We start from the raw sequence: 5000 nt of genomic DNA, 5'->3' as shown, positions 1-5000 counted from the left end.
AACAGCCCTCGGTGTCAAGACCTCTATCGTGCGAACGATCTTTGTTCGTGGAGGTTTGAGAGTCTTATCCTATCTTTCTAACTGTTTTTTTTTTAAAGGAAACCAAATGACGCCTCTAGTCGACTCCGTGGCGCAATGGTAGCCCGTCTGACTTCAGATCAGAAGGCTGCGTGTTCAAGTCACATCGGGGTCAAGTTCTTTCCTTTTACTTTTGATTTCAGGATAATGAAGTATTTGATTTTCAAGGAATCATATATGCCGCGTATGGAACAAAACAATCCACATGTTTAATTTCAAGTCACGTCAGCCTCAATTTGCTTCAGTACTCTCATTTTGTCCTCTTTCAAAAGAGATCAGAATTGTTTGCTGTTTGATCAGAGGCATCCACGGATCTGGAAGTGTTTTCGCGGAATGGTTTGTTTTCAAGAGCTTTTGCCTTTTTAGTGTAAGGGAAGAATTCCTAAAATGTGCCCGACAATTTTAACGAACAACATTGTGCCTGGGCAGACTCGTGACAACTTGATCAAAATAACTCCACCCCTGGTGGGACTCGAACCCACAACCTTTGAATTAGAAATCCAACACGCTAGTCCATTGCACCAAAGGGGCATCTGAGATGACTTATTCGATACCTGGATCAGATTCTGAGCTGTTTGATGAGAGAGATATACCCCCTTTTAGTGTTAAATGCTTTGAAAAGATGCTTTTCTGTTCACATTTCGCCTCTTCTTAAAACAAAGCAACAATCCGACTGCGTGAGCCAATTCCCGCTGAATGAGAAAATGAAGAAAGAAAGTTGTAATTCTGCATAGAAAGGTTAGGATTGGTTGAGTATTGATCTTGCTACTCTGCTAGTTTATCTTGTAAGTGGTAGGTTGCTTTGTTCTGTCTGGTCAGCCCTAATATTGCTGAAAGGAAGACTGTTATTGGTAGGGTTCGTCCCGTTGGAGCTCTGAAGTTTTGAAACACTGTCGCGGTTTGGATGTTGTGTTCATTTTATCAATGAGCTGTTTGTGAGGTGACAGTAGTGAATGGCAACGGGTCAACGGAGTTTTTTCAAAGTTAGTATACCAGCAAAGCGACATCAAGGCTGACAAGAGAATCCAATGACATCATTTTTCTACTGCCCAATCAGGTCAACTGTTAGAATACTAATACGATTTGCTAGCACAACACAAATCATTTCACAGCCCTCGGTGTCAAGACCTCTATCGTGCGAACGATCTTTGTTCGTGGAGGTTTGAGAGTCTTATCCTATGTTTCTACCTGTTTTCTTTTTTTAAAGGAAACCAAATGACGCCTCTAGTCGACTCCGTGGCGCAATGGTAGCGCGTCTGACTCCAGATCAGAAGGCTGCGTGTTCAAGTCACGTCGGGGTCAAGTTCTTTCCTTTTACTTTTGTTTTCAGGATAATGAAGTATTTGATTTTCAAGGAATCATATATGCCGCGTATGGAACAAAACAATCCACATGTTTAATTTCAAGTCACGCCAGCCTCAATTTGCTTCAGTACTCTCATTTTGTCCTCTTTCGAAAGAGATCAGAATTGTTTGCTGTTTGATCAGAGGCATCCACGGATCTGGAAGTGTTTTCGCGGAATGGTTTGTTTTCAAGAGCCTTTGCCTTTTTAGTGTAAGGCAAGAATTCCTAAAATGTGCGCGATAATTTTAACAAAGGTTATTGTGCCTGGGCAGACTCGTGACGACTTGATCAAAATAACTCCACCCCTGGTGGGACTCGAACCCACAACCTTTGAATTAGAAGTCCAACACGCTAGTCCATTGCGCCACAGGGGCATCTGAGATGACTCTTTCGATACCCGGATTAGATTCTGAGCTGTTTGATGAGAGCGATATACCCCCTTTTAGTGTTAAATGCTTTGAAAACATGCTTTGCTGTTCACATTTCGCCTCTTCTTAAAAGAAAGCAACAATCCGACTGCGTGAGCCAATTCCCGCTGAATGAGAAAATGAAGAAAGAAAGTTGTAATTCTGTATAGAAAGGTTAGGATTGGTTGAGTGTTGATCTTGCTACTCTGCTAGTTTATCTTGTAAGTGGTAGGTTGCTTTGTTCTGTCTGGTCAGCCCTAATGTTGCTGGAAGGAAGACTGTTATTGGTAGGGTTCGTCCCGTTGGAGCTCTGAAGTTTTGAAACACTGTCGCGGTTTGGATGTTGTGTTCATTTTATCAATGAGCTGTTTGTAAGGTGACAGTAGTGAATGGCAACGGGTCAGGGGAGTTTTTTCAAAGTTAGTATACCAGCAAAGGGACATCAAGGCTGACAAGAGAATCCAATGACATCATTTTTCTACTGCCCAATCAGGTCAACTATTAGAATACTAATACGATTTGCTAGCACAACACAAATCATTTGACTCTGAATGTGGTTTGTGATCTGCTTGACGAAACTTCAGTCGATGCCACCAAAAACAGCCCTCGGTGTCAAGACCTCTATCGTGCGAACGATCTTTGTTCGTGGAGGTTTGAGAGTCTTATCCTATGTTTCTACCTGTTTTTTTTAAAGGGAAACCAAAAGACCCCTCTAGTCGACTCCGTGGCGCAATGGTAGCGCGTCTGACTCCAGATCAGAAGGCTGCGTGTTCAAGTCACGTCGGGGTCAAGTTCTTTCCTTTTACTTTTGATTTCAGGATAATAAAGTATTTGATTTTCAAGGAATCATATATGCCGCGTATGGAACAAAACAATCCACATGTTTAATTTCAAGTCACGTCAGCCTCAATTTGCTTCAGTACTCTCATTTTGTCCTCTTTCGAAAGAGATCAGAATTGTTTGCTGTTTGATCAGAGGCATCCACGGATCTGGAAGTGTTTTCGCGGAATGGTTTGTTTTCAAGAGCCTTTGCCTTTTTAGTGTAAGGCAAGAATTCCTAAAATGTGCCCGACAATTTTAACGAAGGTCATTGTGCCTGGGCAGACTCGTGACGACTTGATCAAAATAACTCCACCCCTGGTGGGACTCGAACCCACAACCTCTGAATTAGAAGTCCAACACGCTAGTCCATTGCGCCACAGGGGCATCTGAGATGACTCTTTCGATACCCGGATTAGATTCTGAGCTGTTTGATGAGAGCGATATACCCCCTTTTAGTGTTAAATGCTTTGAAAACATGCTTTGCTGTTCACATTTCGCCTCTTCTTAAAAGAAAGCAACAATCCGACTGCGTGAGCCAATTCCCGCTGAATGAGAAAATGAAAAAAGAAAGTTGTAATTCTGCATAGAAAGGTTAGGATTGGTTGAGTGTTGATCTTGCTACTCTGCTAGTTTATCTTGTAAGTGGTAGGTTGCTTTGTTCTGTCTGGTCAGCCCTAATGTTGCTGGAAGGAAGACTGTTATTGGTAGGTTTCGTCCCGTTGGAGCTCTGAAGTTTTGAAACACTGTCGCGGTTTGGATGTTGTGTTCATTTTATCAATGAGCTGTTTGTAAGGTGACAGTAGTGAATGGCAACGGGTCAGCGGAGTTTTTTCAAAGTTAGTATACCAGCAAAGGGACATCAAGGCTGACAAGAGAATCCAATGACATCATTTTTCTACTGCCCAATCAGGTCAACTATTAGAATACTAATACGATTTGCTAGCACAACACAAATCATTTGACTCTGAATGTGGTTTGTGATCTGCTTGACGAAACTTCAGTCGATGCCACCAAAAACAGCCCTCGGTGTCAAGACCTCTATCGTGCGAACGATCTTTGTTCGTGGAGGTTTGAGAGTCTTATCCTATGTTTCTACCTGTTTTTTTTAAAGGGAAACCAAAAGACCCCTCTAGTCGACTCCGTGGCGCAATGGTAGCGCGTCTGACTCCAGATCAGAAGGCTGCGTGTTCAAGTCACGTCGGGGTCAAGTTCTTTCCTTTTACTTTTGATTTCAGGATAATAAAGTATTTGATTTTCAAGGAATCATATATGCCGCGTATGGAACAAAACAATCCACATGTTTAATTTCAAGTCACGTCAGCCTCAATTTGCTTCAGTACTCTCATTTTGTCCTCTTTCGAAAGAGATCAGAATTGTTTGCTGTTTGATCAGAGGCATCCACGGATCTGGAAGTGTTTTCGCGGAATGGTTTGTTTTCAAGAGCCTTTGCCTTTTTAGTGTAAGGCAAGAATTCCTAAAATGTGCCCGACAATTTTAACGAAGGTCATTGTGCCTGGGCAGACTCGTGACGACTTGATCAAAATAACTCCACCCCTGGTGGGACTCGAACCCACAACCTCTGAATTAGAAGTCCAACACGCTAGTCCATTGCGCCACAGGGGCATCTGAGATGACTCTTTCGATACCCGGATTAGATTCTGAGCTGTTTGATGAGAGCGATATACCCCCTTTTAGTGTTAAATGCTTTGAAAACATGCTTTGCTGTTCACATTTCGCCTCTTCTTAAAAGAAAGCAACAATCCGACTGCGTGAGCCAATTCCCGCTGAATGAGAAAATGAAAAAAGAAAGTTGTAATTCTGCATAGAAAGGTTAGGATTGGTTGAGTGTTGATCTTGCTACTCTGCTAGTTTATCTTGTAAGTGGTAGGTTGCTTTGTTCTGTCTGGTCAGCCCTAATGTTGCTGGAAGGAAGACTGTTATTGGTAGGGTTCGTCCCGTTGGAGCTCTGAAGTTTTGAAACACTGTCGCGGTTTGGATGTTGTGTTCATTTTATCAATGAGCTGTTTGTAAGGTGACAGTAGTGAATGGCAACGGGTCAGCGGAGTTTTTTCAAAGTTAGTATACCAGCAAAGGGACATCAAGGCTGACAAGAGAATCCAATGACATCATTTTTCTACTGCCCAATCAGGTCAACTATTAGAATACTAATACGATTTGCTAGCACAACACAAATCATTTGACTCTGAATGTGGTTTGTGATCTGCTTGACGAAACTTCAGTCGATGCCACCAAAAACAGCCCTCGGTGTCAAGACCTCTATCGTGCGAACGATCTTTGTTCGTGGAGGTTTGAGAGTCTTATCCTATGTTTCTACCTGTTTTTTTTTAA

At 42.4% G+C, this 5000-nt stretch overlaps 7 non-coding genes across 7 annotated transcripts; 3 read left to right on the top strand and 4 right to left on the bottom strand.

Moving 5' to 3' along the window:
• Nucleotides 1–535: 535 nt before the first annotated feature.
• On the bottom strand, nt 536–609 carry Trnar-ucu (transfer RNA arginine (anticodon UCU)). Its single transcript has one exon. It is a non-coding gene; the product is annotated as a tRNA-Arg (tRNA).
• A 699-nt stretch (nt 610–1308) lies between these two features.
• Nucleotides 1309–1380, top strand: Trnaw-cca (transfer RNA tryptophan (anticodon CCA)). Its single transcript has one exon. It is a non-coding gene; the product is annotated as a tRNA-Trp (tRNA).
• A 342-nt stretch (nt 1381–1722) lies between these two features.
• Nucleotides 1723–1796, bottom strand: Trnar-ucu (transfer RNA arginine (anticodon UCU)). The gene has a single exon. It is a non-coding gene; the product is annotated as a tRNA-Arg (tRNA).
• A 751-nt stretch (nt 1797–2547) lies between these two features.
• Nucleotides 2548–2619, top strand: Trnaw-cca (transfer RNA tryptophan (anticodon CCA)). The gene has a single exon. It is a non-coding gene; the product is annotated as a tRNA-Trp (tRNA).
• Nucleotides 2620–2961: 342 nt separating this feature from the next.
• On the bottom strand, nt 2962–3035 carry Trnar-ucu (transfer RNA arginine (anticodon UCU)). The gene has a single exon. It is a non-coding gene; the product is annotated as a tRNA-Arg (tRNA).
• Nucleotides 3036–3786: 751 nt separating this feature from the next.
• Nucleotides 3787–3858, top strand: Trnaw-cca (transfer RNA tryptophan (anticodon CCA)). The gene has a single exon. It is a non-coding gene; the product is annotated as a tRNA-Trp (tRNA).
• A 342-nt stretch (nt 3859–4200) lies between these two features.
• Trnar-ucu (transfer RNA arginine (anticodon UCU)) lies at nt 4201–4274 on the bottom strand. The gene has a single exon. It is a non-coding gene; the product is annotated as a tRNA-Arg (tRNA).
• Nucleotides 4275–5000: the final 726 nt, after the last annotated feature.

This window comes from Montipora foliosa, chromosome 5 (genome assembly GCF_036669935.1).
Source record: "Montipora foliosa isolate CH-2021 chromosome 5, ASM3666993v2, whole genome shotgun sequence".
NCBI classification, from domain to species: domain Eukaryota; kingdom Metazoa; phylum Cnidaria; class Anthozoa; order Scleractinia; family Acroporidae; genus Montipora; species Montipora foliosa.
The sequence above is the reverse complement of the archived record's forward strand: the minus strand, read 5'-3'. Positions and strand labels throughout refer to the sequence as shown.